Source organism: Somniosus microcephalus, unplaced genomic scaffold, assembly GCF_052327205.1.
Source record: "Somniosus microcephalus isolate GS21.2 unplaced genomic scaffold, FLI_Smic_1.0 scaffold63, whole genome shotgun sequence".
Taxonomy (NCBI): Eukaryota; Metazoa; Chordata; class Chondrichthyes; order Squaliformes; family Somniosidae; genus Somniosus; species Somniosus microcephalus.
Window position 1 is genome coordinate 477,797 of NW_028225250.1, and position 24,437 is coordinate 502,233.

General features: G+C 52.8%; 14 non-coding genes across 14 annotated transcripts; all 14 read right to left on the bottom strand.

Annotated features, from left to right (window-relative positions):
* Positions 1-1,441: 1,441 nt before the first annotated feature.
* On the bottom strand, positions 1,442-1,533 carry trnay-gua (transfer RNA tyrosine (anticodon GUA)). The gene is given in 2 exon segments: positions 1,442-1,477; positions 1,497-1,533. It is a non-coding gene; the product is annotated as a tRNA-Tyr (tRNA).
* A 2,399-nt stretch (positions 1,534-3,932) lies between these two features.
* On the bottom strand, positions 3,933-4,024 carry trnay-gua (transfer RNA tyrosine (anticodon GUA)). The gene is given in 2 exon segments: positions 3,933-3,968; positions 3,988-4,024. It is a non-coding gene; the product is annotated as a tRNA-Tyr (tRNA).
* Positions 4,025-6,434: 2,410 nt separating this feature from the next.
* Positions 6,435-6,526, bottom strand: trnay-gua (transfer RNA tyrosine (anticodon GUA)). The gene is given in 2 exon segments: positions 6,435-6,470; positions 6,490-6,526. It is a non-coding gene; the product is annotated as a tRNA-Tyr (tRNA).
* Positions 6,527-8,938: 2,412 nt separating this feature from the next.
* trnay-gua (transfer RNA tyrosine (anticodon GUA)) lies at positions 8,939-9,030 on the bottom strand. The gene is given in 2 exon segments: positions 8,939-8,974; positions 8,994-9,030. It is a non-coding gene; the product is annotated as a tRNA-Tyr (tRNA).
* A 1,161-nt stretch (positions 9,031-10,191) lies between these two features.
* Positions 10,192-10,283, bottom strand: trnay-gua (transfer RNA tyrosine (anticodon GUA)). The gene is given in 2 exon segments: positions 10,192-10,227; positions 10,247-10,283. It is a non-coding gene; the product is annotated as a tRNA-Tyr (tRNA).
* A 2,410-nt stretch (positions 10,284-12,693) lies between these two features.
* On the bottom strand, positions 12,694-12,785 carry trnay-gua (transfer RNA tyrosine (anticodon GUA)). Its single transcript is given in 2 exon segments — positions 12,694-12,729; positions 12,749-12,785. It is a non-coding gene; the product is annotated as a tRNA-Tyr (tRNA).
* Positions 12,786-13,933: 1,148 nt separating this feature from the next.
* On the bottom strand, positions 13,934-14,025 carry trnay-gua (transfer RNA tyrosine (anticodon GUA)). The gene is given in 2 exon segments: positions 13,934-13,969; positions 13,989-14,025. It is a non-coding gene; the product is annotated as a tRNA-Tyr (tRNA).
* Positions 14,026-16,424: 2,399 nt separating this feature from the next.
* On the bottom strand, positions 16,425-16,516 carry trnay-gua (transfer RNA tyrosine (anticodon GUA)). The gene is given in 2 exon segments: positions 16,425-16,460; positions 16,480-16,516. It is a non-coding gene; the product is annotated as a tRNA-Tyr (tRNA).
* Positions 16,517-17,675: 1,159 nt separating this feature from the next.
* Positions 17,676-17,768, bottom strand: trnay-gua (transfer RNA tyrosine (anticodon GUA)). The gene is made up of 2 exons: positions 17,732-17,768; positions 17,676-17,711 (listed from the first exon to the last, which is right to left on the bottom strand). It is a non-coding gene; the product is annotated as a tRNA-Tyr (tRNA).
* A 1,148-nt stretch (positions 17,769-18,916) lies between these two features.
* trnay-gua (transfer RNA tyrosine (anticodon GUA)) lies at positions 18,917-19,008 on the bottom strand. Its single transcript is given in 2 exon segments — positions 18,917-18,952; positions 18,972-19,008. It is a non-coding gene; the product is annotated as a tRNA-Tyr (tRNA).
* A 1,148-nt stretch (positions 19,009-20,156) lies between these two features.
* trnay-gua (transfer RNA tyrosine (anticodon GUA)) lies at positions 20,157-20,248 on the bottom strand. Its single transcript is given in 2 exon segments — positions 20,157-20,192; positions 20,212-20,248. It is a non-coding gene; the product is annotated as a tRNA-Tyr (tRNA).
* Positions 20,249-21,407: 1,159 nt separating this feature from the next.
* trnay-gua (transfer RNA tyrosine (anticodon GUA)) lies at positions 21,408-21,500 on the bottom strand. Its single transcript has 2 exons — positions 21,464-21,500; positions 21,408-21,443 (listed from the first exon to the last, which is right to left on the bottom strand). It is a non-coding gene; the product is annotated as a tRNA-Tyr (tRNA).
* A 1,161-nt stretch (positions 21,501-22,661) lies between these two features.
* On the bottom strand, positions 22,662-22,753 carry trnay-gua (transfer RNA tyrosine (anticodon GUA)). The gene is given in 2 exon segments: positions 22,662-22,697; positions 22,717-22,753. It is a non-coding gene; the product is annotated as a tRNA-Tyr (tRNA).
* Positions 22,754-23,912: 1,159 nt separating this feature from the next.
* Positions 23,913-24,005, bottom strand: trnay-gua (transfer RNA tyrosine (anticodon GUA)). The gene is made up of 2 exons: positions 23,969-24,005; positions 23,913-23,948 (listed from the first exon to the last, which is right to left on the bottom strand). It is a non-coding gene; the product is annotated as a tRNA-Tyr (tRNA).
* Positions 24,006-24,437: the final 432 nt, after the last annotated feature.

The window sequence follows — 24,437 nt, forward strand, 5'->3', positions numbered from 1 at the left end:
CAATGGCACTCCCTGCTGGTGAGCAGACACAAATGCTCAAGCAAAACAGCTGTGTGCTGGTGGACGCAGAGAGCATTAAAGTTCGAGACAAGAAAAAGAGGTGTCTTGTGCCTTCGTGGCAACATGATGCACTATAAAGTGAAGAGAGGAGCTTTGAGCGAAATGCTGCTTACCACAAAAGCACGCGAGCTCCTTCGAGCCGGAATTGAACCAGCGACCTAAGGATGACTTTGCTTTGTATTCCACTACAGTCTTCCGCTCTACCAGCTGAGCTATCGAAGGGAAGCAGCAAAGGTGCTTTTGTTTGCCGATAGTTTGCCGTGCGCATTTTGACGCTTCTGGCCTGGCGGAGTCACGTGCGCGTCATCGGTACCTGCTCGTGCCGCAGCGTTGGTGGGACTGTGAGCTGCCAGCTACTCTCCACAGCCTGGATAACGCGTCTGACTACAAATCAGAAGATTGTAGGTTTGACTCCTATCTGGCTCGGAGTTTTTTGCAAACAGCGCGTTATAAATGTAAACACCTTGCAAGATGCCCCACATGGCAGCGCTGCCTGGCCGCTTGCATGGCAAGTGCCTTCTCAGCGCAGCAGGCAGCACGTCAGTCTCCTAATGCGAAGATCCTGAGTTGAATCTTCGGAGAAGGCGTCAGTGCTGGCAAAGTCGTTTTTTGGGCTTCTCTCACCTTTGCTGGATGTGAAAAGCAAGAAATCTTGCTGACGACATGGCAGAAAAAGATTTGCTGTCCGTTTTTCCCGTCTGACAGGGGTTCAGTGACGCGAGAGCCCATTTCGTTCTGAATAATTGCTCTAAGCCAAAAGGAAAGTGGAGAATGCGGGCATCGATCCCGCTACCTCTCACATGCTAAGCGAGCGCTCTACCATTTGAGCTAATTCCCCGGTCGCTTTGTGCATGGTGCTTTAGTTTGCTCCTCAGTAGCCTCTTCGCACTCGCCGCCACGCAGCTCCGCGACCGGCAGAGAAATCCTGCTTGAGGATTGGCCCACTCCTTGACTTCATTAAATACTTTGCTCCAATCGGCGTTGCCGAGCAGCAGTAGGACGTGAAGCCACAGCAACGATGAAAGAAGCCGAGAAGACCCCGAGACTGCGGCAGGGAAGCGAGGTGAGCGGAAAGTGGCGGCCGTCCCGAGCGTGAGGGAGCAGCCGAGAGCGCTGTCTGACTGATAGACGACTTCTTTTGCCTGAAAGTGAGTGCTGAGTGTTTCAAAGTGTTGCTGCTCAATGGCACTCCCTGCTGGTGAGCAGAAACAAATGCTCAAGCAAAACAGCTGTGTGCTGGTGGACGCAGAGAGCATTAAAGTTCGAGACAAGAAAAAGAGGTGTCTTGTGCCTTCGTGGCAACATGATGCACTATAAAGTGAAGAGAGGAGCTTTGAGCGAAATGCTGCTTACCACCCGCTTACTGCAAAAGCACACGAGCTCCTTCGAGCCGGAATTGAACCAGCGACCTAAGGATGACTTTGCTTTGTATTCCACTACAGTCCTCCGCTCTACCAGCTGAGCTATCGAAGGGAAGCAGCAAAAGTGCTTTTGTTTGCCGATAGTTTGCCGTGCGCATTTTGACACTTCTGGCCTGGCGGAGTCACGTGCGCGTCATCGGTACCTGCTCGTGCCGCAGCGTTGGTGGGACTGTGAGCTGCCAGCTACTCTCCACAGCCTGGATAACGCGTCTGACTACAAATCAGAAGATTGTAGGTTTGACTCCTATCTGGCTCGGAGTTTTTTGCAAACAGCGCGTTATAAATGTAAACAACTTGCAAGATGCCCCACATGGCAGCGCTGCCTGGCCGCTTGCATGGCAAGTGCCTTCTCAGCGCAGCAGGCAGCACGTCAGTCTCCTAATGCGAAGATCCTGAGTTGAATCTTCGGAGAAGGCGTCAGTGCTGGCAAAGTCGTTTTTTGGGCTTCTCTCACCTTTGCTGGATGTGAAAAGCAAGAAATCTTGCTGACGACATGGCAGAAAAAGATTTGCTGTCCGTTTTTCCCGTCTGACAGGGGTTCAGTGACGCGAGAGCCCATTTCGTTCTGAATAATTGCTCTAAGCCAAAAGGAAAGTGGAGAATGCGGGCATCGATCCCGCTACCTTTCACATGCTAAGCGAGCGCTCTACCATTTGAGCTAATTCCCCGGTCGCTTTGTGCATGGTGCTTTAGTTTGCTCCTCAGTAGCCTCTTCGCACTCGCCGCCACGCAGCTCCGCGACCGGCAGAGAAATCCTGCTTGAGGATTGGCCCACTCCTTGACTTCATTAAATACTTTGCTCCAATCGGCGTTGCCGAGCAGCAGTAGGACGTGAAGCCACAGCAACGATGAAAGAAGCCGAGAAGACCCCGAGACTGCGGCAGGGAAGCGAGGTGAGCGGAAAGTGGCGGCCGTCCCGAGCGTGAGGGAGCAGCCGAGAGCGCTGTCTGACTGATAGACGACTTCTTTTGCCTGAAAGTGAGTGCTGAGTGTTTCAAAGTGTTGCTGCTCAATGGCACTCCCTGCTGGTGAGCAGACACAAATGCTCAAGCAAAACAGCTGTGTGCTGGTGGACGCAGAGAGCATTAAAGTTCGAGACAAGAAAAAGAGGTGTCTTGTGCCTTCGTGGCAACATGATGCACTATAAAGTGAAGAGAGGAGCTTTGAGCGAAATGCTGCTTACCACAAAAGCACGCGAGCTCCTTCGAGCCGGAATTGAACCAGTGACCTAAGGATGACTTTGCTTTGTATTCCACTACAGTCCTCCGCTCTACCAGCTGAGCTATCGAAGGGAAGCAGCAAAGGTGCTTTTGTTTGCCGATAGTTTGCCGTGCGCATTTTGACGCTTCTGGCCTGGCGGAGTCACGTGCGCGTCATCGGTACCTGCTCGTGCCGCAGCGTTGGTGGGACTGTGAGCTGCCAGCTACTCTCCACAGCCTGGATAACGCGTCTGACTACAAATCAGAAGATTGTAGGTTTGACTCCTATCTGGCTCGGAGTTTTTTGCAAACAGCGCGTTATAAATGTAAACACCTTGCAAGATGCCCCACATGGCAGCGCTGCCTGGCCGCTTGCATGGCAAGTGCCTTCTCAGCGCAGCAGGCAGCACGTCAGTCTCCTAATGCGAAGATCCTGAGTTGAATCTTCGGAGAAGGCGTCAGTGCTGGCAAAGTCGTTTTTTGGGCTTCTCTCACCTTTGCTGGATGTGAAAAGCAAGAAATCTTGCTGACGACATGGCAGAAAAAGATTTGCTGTCCGTTTTTCCCGTCTGACAGGGGTTCAGTGACGCGAGAGCCCATTTCGTTCTGAATAATTGCTCTAAGCCAAAAGGAAAGTGGAGAATGCGGGCATCGATCCCGCTACCTCTCACATGCTAAGCGAGCGCTCTACCATTTGAGCTAATTCCCCGGTCGCTTTGTGCATGGTGCTTTAGTTTGCTCCTCAGTAGCCTCTTCGCACTCGCCGCCACGCAGCTCCGCGACCGGCAGAGAAATCCTGCTTGAGGATTGGCCCACTCCTTGACTTCATTAAATACTTTGCTCCAATCGGCGTTGCCGAGCAGCAGTAGGACGTGAAGCCACAGCAACGATGAAAGAAGCCGAGAAGACCCCGAGACTGCGGCAGGGAAGCGAGGTGAGCGGAAAGTGGCGGCCGTCCCGAGCGTGAGGGAGCAGCCGAGAGCGCTGTCTGACTGATAGACGACTTCTTTTGCCTGAAAGTGAGTGCTGAGTGTTTCAAAGTGTTGCTGCTCAATGGCACTCCCTGCTGGTGAGCAGAAACAAATGCTCAAGCAAAACAGCTGTGTGCTGGTGGACGCAGAGAGCATTAAAGTTCGAGACAAGCAAAAGAGGTGTCTTGTGCCTTCGTGGCAACATGATGCACTATAAAGTGAAGAGAGGAGCTTTGAGCGAAATGCTGCTTACCACCCGCTTACTGCAAAAGCACACGAGCTCCTTCGAGCCGGAATTGAACCAGCGACCTAAGGATGACTTTGCTTTGTATTCCACTACAGTCCTCCGCTCTACCAGCTGAGCTATCGAAGGGAAGCAGCAAAGGTGCTTTTGTTTGCCGATAGTTTGCCGTGCGCATTTTGACACTTCTGGCCTGGCGGAGTCACGTGCGCGTCATCGGTACCTGCTCGTGCCGCAGCGTTGGTGGGACTGTGAGCTGCCAGCTACTCTCCACAGCCTGGATAACGCGTCTGACTACAAATCAGAAGATTGTAGGTTTGACTCCTATCTGGCTCGGAGTTTTTTGCAAACAGCGCGTTATAAATGTAAACAACTTGCAAGATGCCCCACATGGCAGCGCTGCCTGGCCGCTTGCATGGCAAGTGCCTTCTCAGCGCAGCAGGCAGCACGTCAGTCTCCTAATGCGAAGATCCTGAGTTGAATCTTCGGAGAAGGCGTCAGTGCTGGCAAAGTCGTTTTTTGGGCTTCTCTCACCTTTGCTGGATGTGAAAAGCAAGAAATCTTGCTGACGACATGGCAGAAAAAGATTTGCTGTCCGTTTTTCCCGTCTGACAGGGGTTCAGTGACGCGAGAGCCCATTTCGTTCTGAATAATTGCTCTAAGCCAAAAGGAAAGTGGAGAATGCGGGCATCGATCCCGCTACCTCTCACATGCTAAGCGAGCGCTCTACCATTTGAGCTAATTCCCCGGTCGCTTTGTGCATGGTGCTTTAGTTTGCTCCTCAGTAGCCTCTTCGCACTCGCCGCCACGCAGCTCCGCGACCGGCAGAGAAATCCTGCTTGAGGATTGGCCCACTCCTTGACTTCATTAAATACTTTGCTCCAATCGGCGTTGCCGAGCAGCAGTAGGACGTGAAGCCACAGCAACGATGAAAGAAGCCGAGAAGACCCCGAGACTGCGGCAGGGAAGCGAGGTGAGCGGAAAGTGGCGGCCGTCCCGAGCGTGAGGGAGCAGCCGAGAGCGCTGTCTGACTGATAGACGACTTCTTTTGCCTGAAAGTGAGTGCTGAGTGTTTCAAAGTGTTGCTGCTCAATGGCACTCCCTGCTGGTGAGCAGACACAAATGCTCAAGCAAAACAGCTGTGTGCTGGTGGACGCAGAGAGCATTAAAGTTCGAGACAAGAAAAAGAGGTGTCTTGTGCCTTCGTGGCAACATGATGCACTATAAAGTGAAGAGAGGAGCTTTGAGCGAAATGCTGCTTACCACCCGCTTACTGCAAAAGCACGCGAGCTCCTTCGAGCCGGAATTGAACCAGCGACCTAAGGATGACTTTGTTTTGTATTCCACTACAGTCCTCCGCTCCACCAGCTGAGCTATCGAAGGGAAGCGGCAAAGGTGCTTTTGTTTGCCGATAGTTTGCCGTGCGCATTTTGACGCTTCTGGCCTGGCGGAGTCACGTGCGCGTCATCGGTGCCTGCTCGTGCCGCAGCGTTGGTGGGACTGTGAGCTGCCAGCTACTCTCCACAGCCTGGATAACGCGTCTGACTACAAATCAGAAGATTGTAGGTTTGACTCCTATCTGGCTCGGAGTTTTTTGCAAATAGCGCGTTATAAATGTAAACACCTTGCAAGATGCCCTTCATGGCAGCGCTGCCTGGCCGCTTGCATGGCAAGTGCCTTCTCAGCGCAGCAGGCAGCACGTCAGTCTCCTAATGCGAAGATCCTGAGTTGAATCTTCGGAGAAGGCGTCAGTGCTGGCAAAGTCGTTTTTTGGGCTTCTCTCACCTTTGCTGGATGTGAAAAACAAGAAATCTTGCTGACGACATGGCAGAAAAAGATTTGCTGTCCGTTTTTCCCGTCTGACAGGGGTTCAGTGACGCGAGAGCCCATTTCGTTCTGAATAATTGCTCTAAGCCAAAAGGAAAGTGGAGAATGCGGGCATCGATCCCGCTACCTCTCACATGCTAAGCGAGCGCTCTACCATTTGAGCTAATTCCCCGGTCGCTTTGTGCACGGTGCTTTAGTTTGCTCCTCAGTAGCCTCTTCGCACTCGCCGCCACGCTGCTCCGCGACCGGCAGAGAAATCCTGCTTGAGGATCGGCCCACTCCTTGACTTCATTAAATACTTTGCTCCAATCGGCGTTGCCGAGCAGCAGTAGGACGTGAAGCCACAGCAGCGATGAAAGAAGCCGAGTAAATCCCGAGACAGCGGCAGGGAAGCGAGGTGAGCGGAAAGTGGCGGCCGTCCCGAGCGTGAGGGAGCAGCCGAGAGCGCTGTCTGACTGATAGACGACTTCTTTTGCCTGAAAGTGAGTGCTGAGTGTTTCAAAGTGTTGCTGCTCAATGGCACTCCCTGCTGGTGAGCAGACACAAATGCTCAAGCAAAACAGCTGTGTGCTGGTGGACGCAGAGAGCATTAAAGTTCGAGACAAGAAAAAGAGGTGTCTTGTGCCTTCGTGGCAACATGATGCACTATAAAGTGAAGAGAGGAGCTTTGAGCGAAATGCTGCTTACCACCCGCTTACTGCAAAAGCACGCGAGCTCCTTCGAGCCGGAATTGAACCAGCGACCTAAGGATGACTTTGCTTTGTATTCCACTACAGTCCTCCGCTCTACCAGCTGAGCTATCGAAGGGAAGCGGCAAAGGTGCTTTTGTTTGCCGATAGTTTGCCGTGCGCATTTTGACGCTTCTGGCCTGGCGGAGTCACGTGCGCGTCATCGGTACCTGCTCGTGCCGCAGCGTTGGTGGGACTGTGAGCTGCCAGCTACTCTCCACAGCCTGGATAACGCGTCTGACTACAAATCAGAAGATTGTAGGTTTGACTCCTATCTGGCTCGGAGTTTGTTGCAAACAGCGCGTTATAAATGTAAACACCTTGCAAGATGCCCCACATGGCAGCGCTGCCTGGCCGCTTGCATGGCAAGTGCCTTCTCAGCGCAGCAGGCAGCACGTCAGTCTCCTAATGCGAAGATCCTGAGTTGAATCTTCGGAGAAGGCGTCAGTGCTGGCAAAGTCGTTTTTTGGGCTTCTCTCACCTTTGCTGGATGTGAAAAGCAAGAAATCTTGCTGACGACATGGCAGAAAAAGATTTGCTGTCCGTTTTTCCCGTCTGACAGGGGTTCAGTGACGCGAGAGCCCATTTCGTTCTGAATAATTGCTCTAAGCCAAAAGGAAAGTGGAGAATGCGGGCATCGATCCCGCTACCTCTCACATACTAAGCGAGCGCTCTACCATTTGAGCTAATTCCCCGGTCGCTTTGTGCATGGTGCTTTAGTTTGCTCCTCAGTAGCCTCTTCGCACTCGCCGCCACGCAGCTCCGCGACCGGCAGAGAAATCCTGCTTGAGGATTGGCCCACTCCTTGACTTCATTAAATACTTTGCTCCAATCGGCGTTGCCGAGCAGCAGTAGGACGTGAAGCCACAGCAACGATGAAAGAAGCCGAGAAGACCCCGAGACTGCGGCAGGGAAGCGAGGTGAGCGGAAAGTGGCGGCCGTCCCGAGCGTGAGGGAGCAGCCGAGAGCGCTGTCTGACTGATAGACGACTTCTTTTGCCTGAAAGTGAGTGCTGAGTGTTTCAAAGTGTTGCTGCTCAATGGCACTCCCTGCTGGTGAGCAGACACAAATGCTCAAGCAAAACAGCTGTGTGCTGGTGGACGCAGAGAGCATTAAAGTTCGAGACAAGAAAAAGAGGTGTCTTGTGCCTTCGTGGCAACATGATGCACTATAAAGTGAAGAGAGGAGCTTTGAGCGAAATGCTGCTTACCACCCGCTTACTGCAAAAGCACGCGAGCTCCTTCGAGCCGGAATTGAACCAGCGACCTAAGGATGACTTTGTTTTGTATTCCACTACAGTCCTCCGCTCCACCAGCTGAGCTATCGAAGGGAAGCGGCAAAGGTGCTTTTGTTTGCCGATAGTTTGCCGTGCGCATTTTGACGCTTCTGGCCTGGCGGAGTCACGTGCGCGTCATCGGTGCCTGCTCGTGCCGCAGCGTTGGTGGGACTGTGAGCTGCCAGCTACTCTCCACAGCCTGGATAACGCGTCTGACTACAAATCAGAAGATTGTAGGTTTGACTCCTATCTGGCTCGGAGTTTTTTGCAAATAGCGCGTTATAAATGTAAACACCTTGCAAGATGCCCTTCATGGCAGCGCTGCCTGGCCGCTTGCATGGCAAGTGCCTTCTCAGCGCAGCAGGCAGCACGTCAGTCTCCTAATGCGAAGATCCTGAGTTGAATCTTCGGAGAAGGCGTCAGTGCTGGCAAAGTCGTTTTTTGGGCTTCTCTCACCTTTGCTGGATGTGAAAAACAAGAAATCTTGCTGACGACATGGCAGAAAAAGATTTGCTGTCCGTTTTTCCCGTCTGACAGGGGTTCAGTGACGCGAGAGCCCATTTCGTTCTGAATAATTGCTCTAAGCCAAAAGGAAAGTGGAGAATGCGGGCATCGATCCCGCTACCTCTCACATGCTAAGCGAGCGCTCTACCATTTGAGCTAATTCCCCGGTCGCTTTGTGCATGGTGCTTTAGTTTGCTCCTCAGTAGCCTCTTCGCACTCGCCGCCATGCAGCTCCGCGACCGGCAGAGAAATCCTGCTTGAGGATTGGCCCACTCCTTGACTTCATTAAATACTTTGCTCCAATCGGCGTTGCCGAGCAGCAGTAGGACGTGAAGCCACAGCAACGATGAAAGAAGCCGAGAAGACCCCGAGACTGCGGCAGGGAAGCGAGGTGAGCGGAAAGTGGCGGCCGTCCCGAGCGTGAGGGAGCAGCCGAGAGTGCTGTCTGACTGATAGACGACTTCTTTTGCCTGAAAGTGAGTGCTGAGTGTTTCAAAGTGTTGCTGCTCAATGGCACTCCCTGCTGGTGAGCAGACACAAATGCTCAAGCAAAACAGCTGTGTGCTGGTGGACGCAGAGAGCATTAAAGTTCGAGACAAGAAAAAGAGGTGTCTTGTGCCTTCGTGGCAACATGATGCACTATAAAGTGAAGAGAGGAGAGCTTTGAGCGAAATGCTGCTTACCACCCGCTTACTGCAAAAGCACGCGAGCTCCTTCGAGCCGGAATTGAACCAGCGACCTAAGGATGACTTTGCTTTGTATTCCACTACAGTCCTCCGCTCTACCAGCTGAGCTATCGAAGGGAAGCGGCAAAGGTGCTTTTGTTTGCCGATAGTTGGCCGTGCGCATTTTGACGCTTCTGGCCTGGCGGAGTCACGTGCGCGTCATCGGTACCTGCTCGTGCCGCAGCGTTGGTGGGACTGTGAGCTGCCAGCTACTCTCCACAGCCTGGATAACGCGTCTGACTACAAATCAGAAGATTGTAGGTTTGACTCCTATCTGGCTCGGAGTTTTTTGCAAACAGCGCGTTATAAATGTAAACAACTTGCAAGATGCCCCACATGGCAGCGCTGCCTGGCCGCTTGCATGGCAAGTGCCTTCTCAGCGCAGCAGGCAGCACGTCAGTCTCCTAATGCGAAGATCCTGAGTTGAATCTTCGGAGAAGGCGTCAGTGCTGGCAAAGTCGTTTTTTGGGCTTCTCTCACCTTTGCTGGATGTGAAAAGCAAGAAATCTTGCTGACGACATGGCAGAAAAAGATTTGCTGTCCGTTTTTCCCGTCTGACAGGGGTTCAGTGACGCGAGAGCCCATTTCGTTCTGAATAATTGCTCTAAGCCAAAAGGAAAGTGGAGAATGCGGGCATCGATCCCGCTACCTCTCACATACTAAGCGAGCGCTCTACCATTTGAGCTAATTCCCCGGTCGCTTTGTGCATGGTGCTTTAGTTTGCTCCTCAGTAGCCTCTTCGCACTCGCCGCCATGCAGCTCCGCGACCGGCAGAGAAATCCTGCTTGAGGATTGGCCCACTCCTTGACTTCATTAAATACTTTGCTCCAATCGGCGTTGCCGAGCAGCAGTAGGACGTGAAGCCACAGCAACGATGAAAGAAGCCGAGAAGACCCCGAGACTGCGGCAGGGAAGCGAGGTGAGCGGAAAGTGGCGGCCGTCCCGAGCGTGAGGGAGCAGCCGAGAGTGCTGTCTGACTGATAGACGACTTCTTTTGCCTGAAAGTGAGTGCTGAGTGTTTCAAAGTGTTGCTGCTCAATGGCACTCCCTGCTGGTGAGCAGACACAAATGCTCAAGCAAAACAGCTGTGTGCTGGTGGACGCAGAGAGCATTAAAGTTCGAGACAAGAAAAAGAGGTGTCTTGTGCCTTCGTGGCAACATGATGCACTATAAAGTGAAGAGAGGAGAGCTTTGAGCGAAATGCTGCTTACCACCCGCTTACTGCAAAAGCACGCGAGCTCCTTCGAGCCGGAATTGAACCAGCGACCTAAGGATGACTTTGCTTTGTATTCCACTACAGTCCTCCGCTCTACCAGCTGAGCTATCGAAGGGAAGCGGCAAAGGTGCTTTTGTTTGCCGATAGTTTGCCGTGCGCATTTTGACGCTTCTGGCCTGGCGGAGTCACGTGCGCGTCATCGGTACCTGCTCGTGCCGCAGCGTTGGTGGGACTGTGAGCTGCCAGCTACTCTCCACAGCCTGGATAACGCGTCTGACTACAAATCAGAAGATTGTAGGTTTGACTCCTATCTGGCTCGGAGTTTTTTGCAAACAGCGCGTTATAAATGTAAACAACTTGCAAGATGCCCCACATGGCAGCGCTGCCTGGCCGCTTGCATGGCAAGTGCCTTCTCAGCGCAGCAGGCAGCACGTCAGTCTCCTAATGCGAAGATCCTGAGTTGAATCTTCGGAGAAGGCGTGAGTGCTGGCAAAGTCGTTTTTTGGGCTTCTCTCACCTTTGCTGGATGTGAAAAGCAAGAAATCTTGCTGACGACATGGCAGAAAAAGATTTGCTGTCCGTTTTTCCCGTCTGACAGGGGTTCAGTGACGCGAGAGCCCATTTCGTTCTGAATAATTGCTCTAAGCCAAAAGGAAAGTGGAGAATGCGGGCATCGATCCCGCTACCTCTCACATACTAAGCGAGCGCTCTACCATTTGAGCTAATTCCCCGGTCGCTTTGTGCATGGTGCTTTAGTTTGCTCCTCAGTAGCCTCTTCGCACTCGCCGCCACGCAGCTCCGCGACCGGCAGAGAAATCCTGCTTGAGGATTGGCCCACTCCTTGACTTCATTAAATACTTTGCTCCAATCGGCGTTGCCGAGCAGCAGTAGGACGTGAAGCCACAGCAACGATGAAAGAAGCCGAGAAGACCCCGAGACTGCGGCAGGGAAGCGAGGTGAGCGGAAAGTGGCGGCCGTCCCGAGCGTGAGGGAGCAGCCGAGAGCGCTGTCTGACTGATAGACGACTTCTTTTGCCTGAAAGTGAGTGCTGAGTGTTTCAAAGTGTTGCTGCTCAATGGCACTCCCTGCTGGTGAGCAGACACAAATGCTCAAGCAAAACAGCTGTGTGCTGGTGGACGCAGAGAGCATTAAAGTTCGAGACAAGAAAAAGAGGTGTCTTGTGCCTTCGTGGCAACATGATGCACTATAAAGTGAAGAGAGGAGCTTTGAGCGAAATGCTGCTTACCACCCGCTTACTGCAAAAGCACGCGAGCTCCTTCGAGCCGGAATTGAACCAGCGACCTAAGGATGACTTTGTTTTGTATTCCACTACAGTCCTCCGCTCCACCAGCTGAGCTATCGAAGGGAAGCGGCAAAGGTGCTTTTGTTTGCCGATAGTTTGCCGTGCGCATTTTGACGCTTCTGGCCTGGCGGAGTCACGTGCGCGTCATCGGTACCTGCTCGTGCCGCAGCGTTGGTGGGACTGTGAGCTGCCAGCTACTCTCCACAGCCTGGATAACGCGTCTGACTACAAATCAGAAGATTGTAGGTTTGACTCCTATCTGGCTCGGAGTTTTTTGCAAATAGCGCGTTATAAATGTAAACACCTTGCAAGATGCCCTTCATGGCAGCGCTGCCTGGCCGCTTGCATGGCAAGTGCCTTCTCAGCGCAGCAGGCAGCACGTCAGTCTCCTAATGCGAAGATCCTGAGTTGAATCTTCGGAGAAGGCGTCAGTGCTGGCAAAGTCGTTTTTTGGGCTTCTCTCACCTTTGCTGGATGTGAAAAACAAGAAATCTTGCTGACGACATGGCAGAAAAAGATTTGCTGTCCGTTTTTCCCGTCTGACAGGGGTTCAGTGACGCGAGAGCCCATTTCGTTCTGAATAATTGCTCTAAGCCAAAAGGAAAGTGGAGAATGCGGGCATCGATCCCGCTACCTCTCACATGCTAAGCGAGCGCTCTACCATTTGAGCTAATTCCCCGGTCGCTTTGTGCACGGTGCTTTAGTTTGCTCCTCAGTAGCCTCTTCGCACTCGCCGCCACGCTGCTCCGCGACCGGCAGAGAAATCCTGCTTGAGGATCGGCCCACTCCTTGACTTCATTAAATACTTTGCTCCAATCGGCGTTGCCGAGCAGCAGTAGGACGTGAAGCCACAGCAGCGATGAAAGAAGCCGAGTAAATCCCGAGAGTGCGGCAGGGAAGCGAGGTGAGCGGAAAGTGGCGGCCGTCCCGAGCGTGAGGGAGCAGCCGAGAGCGCTGTCTGACTGATAGACGACTTCTTTTGCCTGAAAGTGAGTGCTGAGTGTTTCAAAGTGTTGCTGCTCAATGGCACTCCCTGCTGGTGAGCAGACACAAATGCTCAAGCAAAACAGCTGTGTGCTGGTGGACGCAGAGAGCATTAAAGTTCGAGACAAGAAAAAGAGGTGTCTTGTGCCTTCGTGGCAACATGATGCACTATAAAGTGAAGAGAGGAGCTTTGAGCGAAATGCTGCTTACCACCCGCTTACTGCAAAAGCACGCGAGCTCCTTCGAGCCGGAATTGAACCAGCGACCTAAGGATGACTTTGCTTTGTATTCCACTACAGTCCTCCGCTCTACCAGCTGAGCTATCGAAGGGAAGCGGCAAAGGTGCTTTTGTTTGCCGATAGTTTGCCGTGCGCATTTTGACGCTTCTGGCCTGGCGGAGTCACGTGCGCGTCATCGGTACCTGCTCGTGCCGCAGCGTTGGTGGGACTGTGAGCTGCCAGCTACTCTCCACAGCCTGGATAACGCGTCTGACTACAAATCAGAAGATTGTAGGTTTGACTCCTATCTGGCTCGGAGTTTTTTGCAAACAGCGCGTTATAAATGTAAACACCTTGCAAGATGCCCCACATGGCAGCGCTGCCTGGCCGCTTGCATGGCAAGTGCCTTCTCAGCGCAGCAGGCAGCACGTCAGTCTCCTAATGCGAAGATCCCGAGTTGAATCTTCGGAGAAGGCGTCACTGCTGGCAAAGTCGTTTTTTGGGCTTCTCTCACCTTTGCTGGATGTGAAAAGCAAGAAATCTTGCTGACGACATGGCAGAAAAAGATTTGCTGTCCGTTTTTCCCGTCTGACAGGGGTTCAGTGACGCGAGAGCCCATTTCGTTCTGAATAATTGCTCTAAGCCAAAAGGAAAGTGGAGAATGCGGGCATCGATCCCGCTACCTCTCACATGCTAAGCGAGCGCTCTACCATTTGAGCTAATTCCCCGGTCGCTTTGTGCACGGTGCTTTAGTTTGCTCCTCAGTAGCCTCTTCGCACTCGCCGCCACGCAGCTCCGCGACCGGCAGAGAAATCCTGCTTGAGGATTGGCCCACTCCTTGACTTCATTAAATACTTTGCTCCAATCGGCGTTGCCGAGCAGCAGTAGGACGTGAAGCCACAGCAACGATGAAAGAAGCCGAGAAGACCCCGAGACTGCGGCAGGGAAGCGAGGTGAGCGGAAAGTGGCGGCCGTCCCGAGCGTGAGGGAGCAGCCGAGAGCGTTGTCTGACTGATAGACGACTTCTTTTGCCTGAAAGTGAGTGCTGAGTGTTTCAAAGTGTTGCTGCTCAATGGCACTCCCTGCTGGTGAGCAGACACAAATGCTCAAGCAAAACAGCTGTGTGCTGGTGGACGCAGAGAGCATTAAAGTTCGAGACAAGAAAAAGAGGTGTCTTGTGCCTTCGTGGCAACATGATGCACTATAAAGTGAAGAGAGGAGCTTTGAGCGAAATGCTGCTTACCACAAAAGCACGCGAGCTCCTTCGAGCCGGAATTGAACCAGCGACCTAAGGATGACTTTGCTTTGTATTCCACTACAGTCCTCCGCTCTACCAGCTGAGCTATCGAAGGGAAGCAGCAAAGGTGCTTTTGTTTGCCGATAGTTTGCCGTGCGCATTTTGACGCTTCTGGCCTGGCGGAGTCACGTGCGCGTCATCGGTACCTGCTCGTGCCGCAGCGTTGGTGGGACTGTGAGCTGCCAGCTACTCTCCACAGCCTGGATAACGCGTCTGACTACAAATCAGAAGATTGTAGGTTTGACTCCTATCTGGCTCGGAGTTTTTTGCAAACAGCGCGTTATAAATGTAAACACCTTGCAAGATGCCCCACATGGCAGCGCTGCCTGGCCGCTTGCATGGCAAGTGCCTTCTCAGCGCAGCAGGCAGCACGTCAGTCTCCTAATGCGAAGATCCTGAGTTGAATCTTCGGAGAAGGCGTCAGTGCTGGCAAAGTCGTTTTTTGGGCTTCTCTCACCTTTGCTGGATGTGAAAAGCAAGAAATCTTGCTGACGACATGGCAGAAAAAGATTTGCTGTCCGTTTTTCCCGTCTGACAGGGGTTCAGTGACGCGAGAGCCCATTTCGTTCTGAATAATTGCTCTAAGCCAAAAGGAAAGTGGAGAATGCGGGCATCGATCCCGCTACCTCTCACATGCTAAGCGAGCGCTCTACCATTTGAGCTAATTCCCCGGTCGCTTTGTGCATGGTGCTTTAGTTTGCTCCTCAGTAGCCTCTTCGCACTCGCCGCCACGCAGCTCCGCGACCGGCAGAGAAATCCTGCTTGAGGATTGGCCCACTCCTTGACTTCATTAAATACTTTGCTCCAATCGGCGTTGCCGAGCAGCAGTAGGACGTGAAGCCACAGCAACGATGAAAGAAGCCGAGAAGACCCCGAGACTGCGGCAGGGAAGCGAGGTGAGCGGAAAGTGGCGGCCGTCCCGAGCGTGAGGGAGCAGCCGAGAGCGCTGTCTGACTGATAGACGACTTCTTTTGCCTGAAAGTGAGTGCTGAGTGTTTCAAAGTGTTGCTGCTCAATGGCACTCCCTGCTGGTGAGCAGACACAAATGCTCAAGCAAAACAGCTGTGTGCTGGTGGACGCAGAGAGCATTAAAGTTCGAGACAAGAAAAAGAGGTGTCTTGTGCCTTCGTGGCAACATGATGCACTATAAAGTGAAGAGAGGAGCTTTGAGCGAAATGCTGCTTACCACCCGCTTACTGCAAAAGCACGCGAGCTCCTTCGAGCCGGAATTGAACCAGCGACCTAAGGATGACTTTGCTTTGTATTCCACTACAGTCCTCCGCTCTACCAGCTGAGCTATCCAAGGGAAGCGGCAAAGGTGCTTTTGTTTGCCGATAGTTTGCCGTGCGCATTTTGACGCTTCTGGCCTGGCGGAGTCACGTGCGCGTCATCGGTACCTGCTCGTGCCGCAGCGTTGGTGGGACTGTGAGCTGCCAGCTACTCTCCACAGCCTGGATAACGCGTCTGACTACAAATCAGAAGATTGTAGGTTTGACTCCTATCTGGCTCGGAGTTTTTTGCAAACAGCGCGTTATAAATGTAAACAACTTGCAAGATGCCCCACATGGCAGCGCTGCCTGGCCGCTTGCATGGCAAGTGCCTTCTCAGCGCAGCAGGCAGCACGTCAGTCTCCTAATGCGAAGATCCTGAGTTGAATCTTCGGAGAAGGCGTCAGTGCTGGCAAAGTCGTTTTTTGGGCTTCTCTCACCTTTGCTGGATGTGAAAAGCAAGAAATCTTGCTGACGACATGGCAGAAAAAGATTTGCTGTCCGTTTTTCCCGTCTGACAGGTGTTCAGTGACGCGAGAGCCCATTTCGTTCTGAATAATTGCTCTAAGCCAAAAGGAAAGTGGAGAATGCGGGCATCGATCCCGCTACTTCTCACATGCTAAGCGAGCGCTCTACCATTTGAGCTAATTCCCCGGTCGCTTTGCGCATGGTGCTTTAGTTTGCTCCTCAGTAGCCTCTTCGCACTCGCCGCCACGCAGCTCCGCGACCGGCAGAGAAATCCTGCTTGAGGATTGGCCCACTCCTTGACTTCATTAAATACTTTGCTCCAATCGGCGTTGCCGAGCAGCAGTAGGACGTGAAGCCACAGCAACGATGAAAGAAGCCGAGAAGACCCCGAGACTGCGGCAGGGAAGCGAGGTGAGCGGAAAGTGGCGGCCGTCCCGAGCGTGAGGGAGCAGCCGAGAGCGCTGTCTGACTGATAGATGACTTCTTTTGCCTGAAAGTGAGTGCTGAGTGTTTCAAAGTGTTGCTGCTCAATGGCACTCCCTGCTGGTGAGCAGACACAAATGCTCAAGCAAAACAGCTGTGTGCTGGTGGACGCAGAGAGCATTAAAGTTCGAGACAAGAAAAAGAGGTGTCTTGTGCCTTCGTGGCAACATGATGCACTATAAAGTGAAGAGAGGAGCTTTGAGCGAAATGCTGCTTACCACAAAAGCACGCGAGCTCCTTCGAGCCGGAATTGAACCAGCGACCTAAGGATGACTTTGCTTTGTATTCCACTACAGTCCTCCGCTCTACCAGCTGAGCTATCGAAGGGAAGCAGCAAAGGTGCTTTTGTTTGCCGATAGTTTGCCGTGCGCATTTTGACGCTTCTGGCCTGGCGGAGTCACGTGCGCGTCATCGGTACCTGCTCGTGCCGCAGCGTTGGTGGGACTGTGAGCTGCCAGCTACTCTCCACAGCCTGGATAACGCGTCTGACTACAAATCAGAAGATTGTAGGTTTGACTCCTATCTGGCTCGGAGTTTTTTGCAAACAGCGCGTTATAAATGTAAACACCTTGCAAGATGCCCCACATGGCAGCGCTGCCTGGCCGCTTGCATGGCAAGTGCCTTCTCAGCGCAGCAGGCAGCACGTCAGTCTCCTAATGCGAAGATCCTGAGTTGAATCTTCGGAGAAGGCGTCAGTGCTGGCAAAGTCGTTTTTTGGGCTTCTCTCACCTTTGCTGGATGTGAAAAGCAAGAAATCTTGCTGACGACATGGCAGAAAAAGATTTGCTGTCCGTTTTTCCCGTCTGACAGGGGTTCAGTGACGCGAGAGCCCATTTCGTTCTGAATAATTGCTCTAAGCCAAAAGGAAAGTGGAGAATGCGGGCATCGATCCCGCTACCTCTCACATGCTAAGCGAGCGCTCTACCATTTGAGCTAATTCCCCGGTCGCTTTGTGCATGGTGCTTTAGTTTGCTCCTCAGTAGCCTCTTCGCACTCGCCGCCACGCAGCTCCGCGACCGGCAGAGAAATCCTGCTTGAGGATTGGCCCACTCCTTGACTTCATTAAATACCTTGCTCCAATCGGCGTTGCCGAGCAGCAGTAGGACGTGAAGCCACAGCAACGATGAAAGAAGCCGAGAAGACCCCGAGACTGCGGCAGGGAAGCGAGGTGAGCGGAAAGTGGCGGCCGTCCCGAGCGTGAGGGAGCAGCCGAGAGCGCTGTCTGACTGATAGACGACTTCTTTTGCCTGAAAGTGAGTGCTGAGTGTTTCAAAGTGTTGCTGCTCAATGGCACTCCCTGCTGGTGAGCAGACACAAATGCTCAAGCAAAACAGCTGTGTGCTGGTGGACGCAGAGAGCATTAAAGTTCGAGACAAGAAAAAGAGGTGTCTTGTGCCTTCGTGGCAACATGATGCACTATAAAGTGAAGAGAGGAGCTTTGAGCGAAATGCTGCTTACCACCCGCTTACTGCAAAAGCACGCGAGCTCCTTCGAGCCGGAATTGAACCAGCGACCTAAGGATGACTTTGACTTTGTATTCCACTACAGTCCTCCGCTCTACCAGCTGAGCTATCGAAGGGAAGCAGCAAAGGTGCGTTTGTTTGCCGATAGTTTGCCGTGCGCATTTTGACACTTCTGGCCTGGCGGAGTCACGTGCGCGTCATCGGTACCTGCTCGTGCCGCAGCGTTGGTGGGACTGTGAGCTGCCAGCTACTCTCCACAGCCTGGATAACGCGTCTGACTACAAATCAGAAGATTGTAGGTTTGATTCCTATCTGGCTCGGAGTTTTTTGCAAACAGCGCGTTATAAATGTAAACAACTTGCAAGATGCCCCACATGGCAGCGCTGCCTGGCCGCTTGCATGGCAAGTGCCTTCTCAGCGCAGCAGGCAGCACGTCAGTCTCCTAATGCGAAGATCCTGAGTTGAATCTTCGGAGAAGGCGTCAGTGCTGGCAAAGTCGTTTTTTGGGCTTCTCTCACCTTTGCTGGATGTGAAAAGCAAGAAATCTTGCTGACGACATGGCAGAAAAAGATTTGCTGTCCGTTTTTCCCGTCTGACAGGGGTTCAGTGACGCGAGAGCCCATTTCGTTCTGAATAATTGCTCTAAGCCAAAAGGAAAGTGGAGAATGCGGGCATCGATCCCGCTACCTCTCACATGCTAAGCGAGCGCTCTACCATTTGAGCTAATTCCCCGGTCGCTTTGTGCATGGTGCTTTAGTTTGCTCCTCAGTAGCCTCTTCGCACTCGCCGCCACGCAGCTCCGCGACCGGCAGAGAAATCCTGCTTGAGGATTGGCCCACTCCTTGACTTCATTAAATACTTTGCTCCAATCGGCGTTGCCGAGCAGCAGTAGGACGTGAAGCCACAGCAACGATGAAAGAAGCCGAGAAGACCCCGAGACTGCGGCAGGGAAGCGAGGTGAGCGGAAAGTGGCGGCCGTCCCGAGCGTGAGGGAGCAGCCGAGAGCGCTGTCTGACTGATAGACGACTTCTTTTGCCTGAAAGTGAGTGCTGAGTGTTTCAAAGTGTTGCTGCTCAATGGCACTCCCTGCTGGTGAGCAGACACAAATGCTCAAGCAAAACAGCTGTGTGCTGGTGGACGCAGAGAGCATTAAAGTTCGAGACAAGAAAAAGAGGTGTCTTGTGCCTTCGTGGCAACATGATGCACTATAAAGTGAAGAGAGGAGCTTTGAGCGAAATGCTGCTTACCACAAAAGCACGCGAGCTCCTTCGAGCCGGAATTGAACCAGCGACCTAAGGATGACTTTGCTTTGTATTCCACTACAGTCCTCCGCTCTACCAGCTGAGCTATCGAAGGGAAGCAGCAAAGGTGCTTTTGTTTGCCGATAGTTTGCCGTGCGCATTTTGACGCTTCTGGCCTGGCGGAGTCACGTGCGCGTCATCGGTACCTGCTCGTGCCGCAGCGTTGGTGGGACTGTGAGCTGCCAGCTACTCTCCACAGCCTGGATAACGCGTCTGACTACAAATCAGAAGATTGTAGGTTTGACTCCTATCTGGCTCGGAGTTTTTTGCAAACAGCGCGTTATAAATGTAAACACCTTGCAAGATGCCCCACATGGCAGCGCTGCCTGGCCGCTTGCATGGCAAGTGCCTTCTCAGCGCAGCAGGCAGCACGTCAGTCTCCTAATGCGAAGATCCTGAGTTGAATCTTCGGAGAAGGCGTCAGTGCTGGCAAAGTCGTTTTTTGGGCTTCTCTCACCTTTGCTGGATGTGAAAAGCAAGAAATCTTGCTGACGACATGGCAGAAAAAGATTTGCTGTCCGTTTTTCCCGTCTGACAGGGGTTCAGTGACGCGAGAGCCCATTTCGTTCTGAATAATTGCTCTAAGCCAAAAGGAAAGTGGAGAATGCGGGCATCGATCCCGCTACCTCTCACATGCTAAGCGAGCGCTCTACCATTTGAGCTAATTCCCCGGTCGCTTTGTGCATGGTGCTTTAGTTTGCTCCTCAGTAGCCTCTTCGCACTCGCCGCCACGCAGCTCCGCGACCGGCAGAGAAATCCTGCTTGAGGATTGGCCCACTCCTTGACTTCATTAAATACCTTGCTCCAATCGGCGTTGCCGAGCAGCAGTAGGACGTGAAGCCACAGCAACGATGAAAGAAGCCGAGAAGACCCCGAGACTGCGGCAGGGAAGCGAGGTGAGCGGAAAGTGGCGGCCGTCCCGAGCGTGAGGGAGCAGCCGAGAGCGCTGTCTGACTGATAGACGACTTCTTTTGCCTGAAAGTGAGTGCTGAGTGTTTCAAAGTGTTGCTGCTCAATGGCACTCCCTGCTGGTGAGCAGACACAAATGCTCAAGCAAAACAGCTGTGTGCTGGTGGACGCAGAGAGCATTAAAGTTCGAGACAAGAAAAAGAGGTGTCTTGTGCCTTCGTGGCAACATGATGCACTATAAAGTGAAGAGAGGAGCTTTGAGCGAAATGCTGCTTACCACAAAAGCACGCGAGCTCCTTCGAGCCGGAATTGAACCAGCGACCTAAGGATGACTTTGCTTTGTATTCCACTACAGTCCTCCGCTCTACCAGCTGAGCTATCGAAGGGAAGCAGCAAAGGTGCTTTTGTTTGCCGATAGTTTGCCGTGCGCATTTTGACGCTTCTGGCCTGGCGGAGTCACGTGCGCGTCATCGGTACCTGCTCGTGCCGCAGCGTTGGTGGGACTGTGAGCTGCCAGCTACTCTCCACAGCCTGGATAACGCGTCTGACTACAAATCAGAAGATTGTAGGTTTGACTCCTATCTGGCTCGGAGTTTTTTGCAAACAGCGCGTTATAAATGTAAACACCTTGCAAGATGCCCCACATGGCAGCGCTGCCTGGCCGCTTGCATGGCAAGTGCCTTCTCAGCGCAGCAGGCAGCACGTCAGTCTCCTAATGCGAAGATCCTGAGTTGAATCTTCGGAGAAGGCGTCAGTGCTGGCAAAGTCGTTTTTTGGGCTTCTCTCACCTTTGCTGGATGTGAAAAGCAAGAAATCTTGCTGACGACATGGCAGAAAAAGATTTGCTGTCCGTTTTTCCCGTCTGACAGGGGTTCAGTGACGCGAGAGCCCATTTCGTTCTGAATAATTGCTCTAAGCCAAAAGGAAAGTGGAGAATGCGGGCATCGATCCCGCTACCTCTCACATGCTAAGCGAGCGCTCTACCATTTGAGCTAATTCCCCGGTCGCTTTGTGCATGGTGCTTTAGTTTGCTCCTCAGTAGCCTCTTCGCACTCGCCGCCACGCAGCTCCGCGACCGGCAGAGAAATCCTGCTTGAGGATTGGCCCACTCCTTGACTTCATTAAATACCTTGCTCCAATCGGCGTTGCCGAGCAGCAGTAGGACGTGAAGCCACAGCAACGATGAAAGAAGCCGAGAAGACCCCGAGACTGCGGCAGGGAAGCGAGGTGAGCGGAAAGTGGCGGCCGTCCCGAGCGTGAGGGAGCAGCCGAGAGCGCTGTCTGACTGATAGACGACTTCTTTTGCCTGAAAGTGAGTGCTGAGTGTTTCAAAGTGTTGCTGCTCAATGGCACTCCCTGCTGGTGAGCAGACACAAATGCTCAAGCAAAACAGCTGTGTGCTGGTGGACGCAGAGAGCATTAAAGTTCGAGACAAGAAAAAGAGGTGTCTTGTGCCTTCGTGGCAACATGATGCACTATAAAGTGAAGAGAGGAGCTTTGAGCGAAATGCTGCTTACCACCCGCTTACTGCAAAAGCACGCGAGCTCCTTCGAGCCGGAATTGAACCAGCGACCTAAGGATGACTTTGACTTTGTATTCCACTACAGTCCTCCGCTCTACCAGCTGAGCTATCGAAGGGAAGCAGCAAAGGTGCTTTTGTTTGCCGATAGTTTGCCGTGCGCATTTTGACACTTCTGGCCTGGCGGAGTCACGTGCGCGTCATCGGTACCTGCTCGTGCCGCAGCGTTGGTGGGACTGTGAGCTGCCAGCTACTCTCCACAGCCTGGATAACGCGTCTGACTACAAATCAGAAGATTGTAGGTTTGATTCCTATCTGGCTCGGAGTTTTTTGCAAACAGCGCGTTATAAATGTAAACAACTTGCAAGATGCCCCACATGGCAGCGCTGCCTGGCCGCTTGCATGGCAAGTGCCTTCTCAGCGCAGCAGGCAGCACGTCAGTCTCCTAATGCGAAGATCCTGAGTTGAATCTTCGGAGAAGGCGTCAGTGCTGGCAAAGTCGTTTTTTGGGCTTCTCTCACCTTTGCTGGATGTGAAAAGCAAGAAATCTTGCTGACGACATGGCAGAAAAAGATTTGCTGTCCGTTTTTCCCGTCTGACAGGGGTTCAGTGACGCGAGAGCCCATTTCGTTCTGAATAATTGCTCTAAGCCAAAAGGAAAGTGGAGAATGCGGGCATCGATCCCGCTACCTCTCACATGCTAAGCGAGCGCTCTACCATTTGAGCTAATTCCCCGGTCGCTTTGTGCATGGTGCTTTAGTTTGCTCCTCAGTAGCCTCTTCGCACTCGCCGCCACGCAGCTCCGCGACCGGCAGAGAAATCCTGCTTGAGGATTGGCCCACTCCTTGACTTCATTAAATACTTTGCTCCAATCGGCGTTGCCGAGCAGCAGTAGGACGTGAAGCCACAGCAACGATGAAAGAAGCCGAGAAGACCCCGAGACTGCGGCAGGGAAGCGAGGTGAGCGGAAAGTGGCGGCCGTCCCGAGCGTGAGGGAGCAGCCGAGAGCGCTGTCTGACTGATAGACGACTTCTTTTGCCTGAAAGTGAGTGCTGAGTGTTTCAAAGTGTTGCTGCTCAATGGCACTCCCTGCTGGTGAGCAGACACAAATGCTCAAGCAAAACAGCTGTGTGCTGGTGGACGCAGAGAGCATTAAAGTTCGAGACAAGAAAAAGAGGTGTCTTGTGCCTTCGTGGCAACATGATGCACTATAAAGTGAAGAGAGGAGAGCTTTGAGCGAAATGCTGCTTACCACCCGCTTACTGCAAAAGCACGCGAGCTCCTTCGAGCCGGAATTGAACCAGCGACCTAAGGATGACTTTGCTTTGTATTCCACTACAGTCCTCCGCTCTACCAGCTGAGCTATCGAAGGGAAGCGGCAAAGGTGCTTTTGTTTGCCGATAGTTTGCCGTGCGCATTTTGACGCTTCTGGCCTGGCGGAGTCACGTGCGCGTCATCGGTACCTGCTCGTGCCGCAGCGTTGGTGGGACTGTGAGCTGCCAGCTACTCTCCACAGCCTGGATAACGCGTCTGACTACAAATCAGAAGATTGTAGGTTTGACTCCTATCTGGCTCGGAGTTTTTTGCAAACAGCGCGTTATAAATGTAAACACCTTGCAAGATGCCCCACATGGCAGCGCTGCCTGGCCGCTTGCATGGCAAGTGCCTTCTCAGCGCAGCAGGCAGCACGTCAGTCTCCTAATGCGAAGATCCTGAGTTGAATCTTCGGAGAAGGCGTCAGTGCTGGCAAAGTCGTTTTTTGGGCTTCTCTCACCTTTGCTGGATGTGAAAAGCAAGAAATCTTGCTGACGACATGGCAGAAAAAGATTTGCTGTCCGTTTTTCCCGTCTGACAGGGGTTCAGTGACGCGAGAGCCCATTTCGTTCTGAATAATTGCTCTAAGCCAAAAGGAAAGTGGAGAATGCGGGCATCGATCCCGCTACCTCTCACATGCTAAGCGAGCGCTCTACCATTTGAGCTAATTCCCCGGTCGCTTTGTGCATGGTGCTTTAGTTTGCTCCTCAGTAGCCTCTTCGCACTCGCCGCCACGCAGCTCCGCGACCGGCAGAGAAATCCTGCTTGAGGATTGGCCCACTCCTTGACTTCATTAAATACCTTGCTCCAATCGGCGTTGCCGAGCAGCAGTAGGACGTGAAGCCACAGCAACGATGAAAGAAGCCGAGAAGACCCCGAGACTGCGGCAGGGAAGCGAGGTGAGCGGAAAGTGGCGGCCGTCCCGAGCGTGAGGGAGCAGCCGAGAGCGCTGTCTGACTGATAGACGACTTCTTTTGCCTGAAAGTGAGTGCTGAGTGTTTCAAAGTGTTGCTGCTCAATGGCACTCCCTGCTGGTGAGCAGACACAAATGCTCAAGCAAAACAGCTGTGTGCTGGTGGACGCAGAGAGCATTAAAGTTCGAGACAAGAAAAAGAGGTGTCTTGTGCCTTCGTGGCAACATGATGCACTATAAAGTGAAGAGAGGAGCTTTGAGCGAAATGCTGCTTACCACCCGCTTACTGCAAAAGCACGCGAGCTCCTTCGAGCCGGAATTGAACCAGCGACCTAAGGATGACTTTGACTTTGTATTCCACTACAGTCCTCCGCTCTACCAGCTGAGCTATCGAAGGGAAGCGGCAAAGGTGCTTTTGTTTGCCGATAGTTTGCCGTGCGCATTTTGACACTTCTGGCCTGGCGGAGTCACGTGCGCGTCATCGGTACCTGCTCGTGCCGCAGCGTTGGTGGGACTGTGAGCTGCCAGCTACTCTCCACAGCCTGGATAACGCGTCTGACTACAAATCAGAAGATTGTAGGTTTGATTCCTATCTGGCTCGGAGTTTTTTGCAAACAGCGCGTTATAAATGTAAACAACTTGCAAGATGCCCCACATGGCAGCGCTGCCTGGCCGCTTGCATGGCAAGTGCCTTCTCAGCGCAGCAGGCAGCACGTCAGTCTCCTAATGCGAAGATCCTGAGTTGAATCTTCGGAGAAGGCGTCAGTGCTGGCAAAGTCGTTTTTTGGGCTTCTCTCACCTTTGCTGGATGTGAAAAGCAAGAAATCTT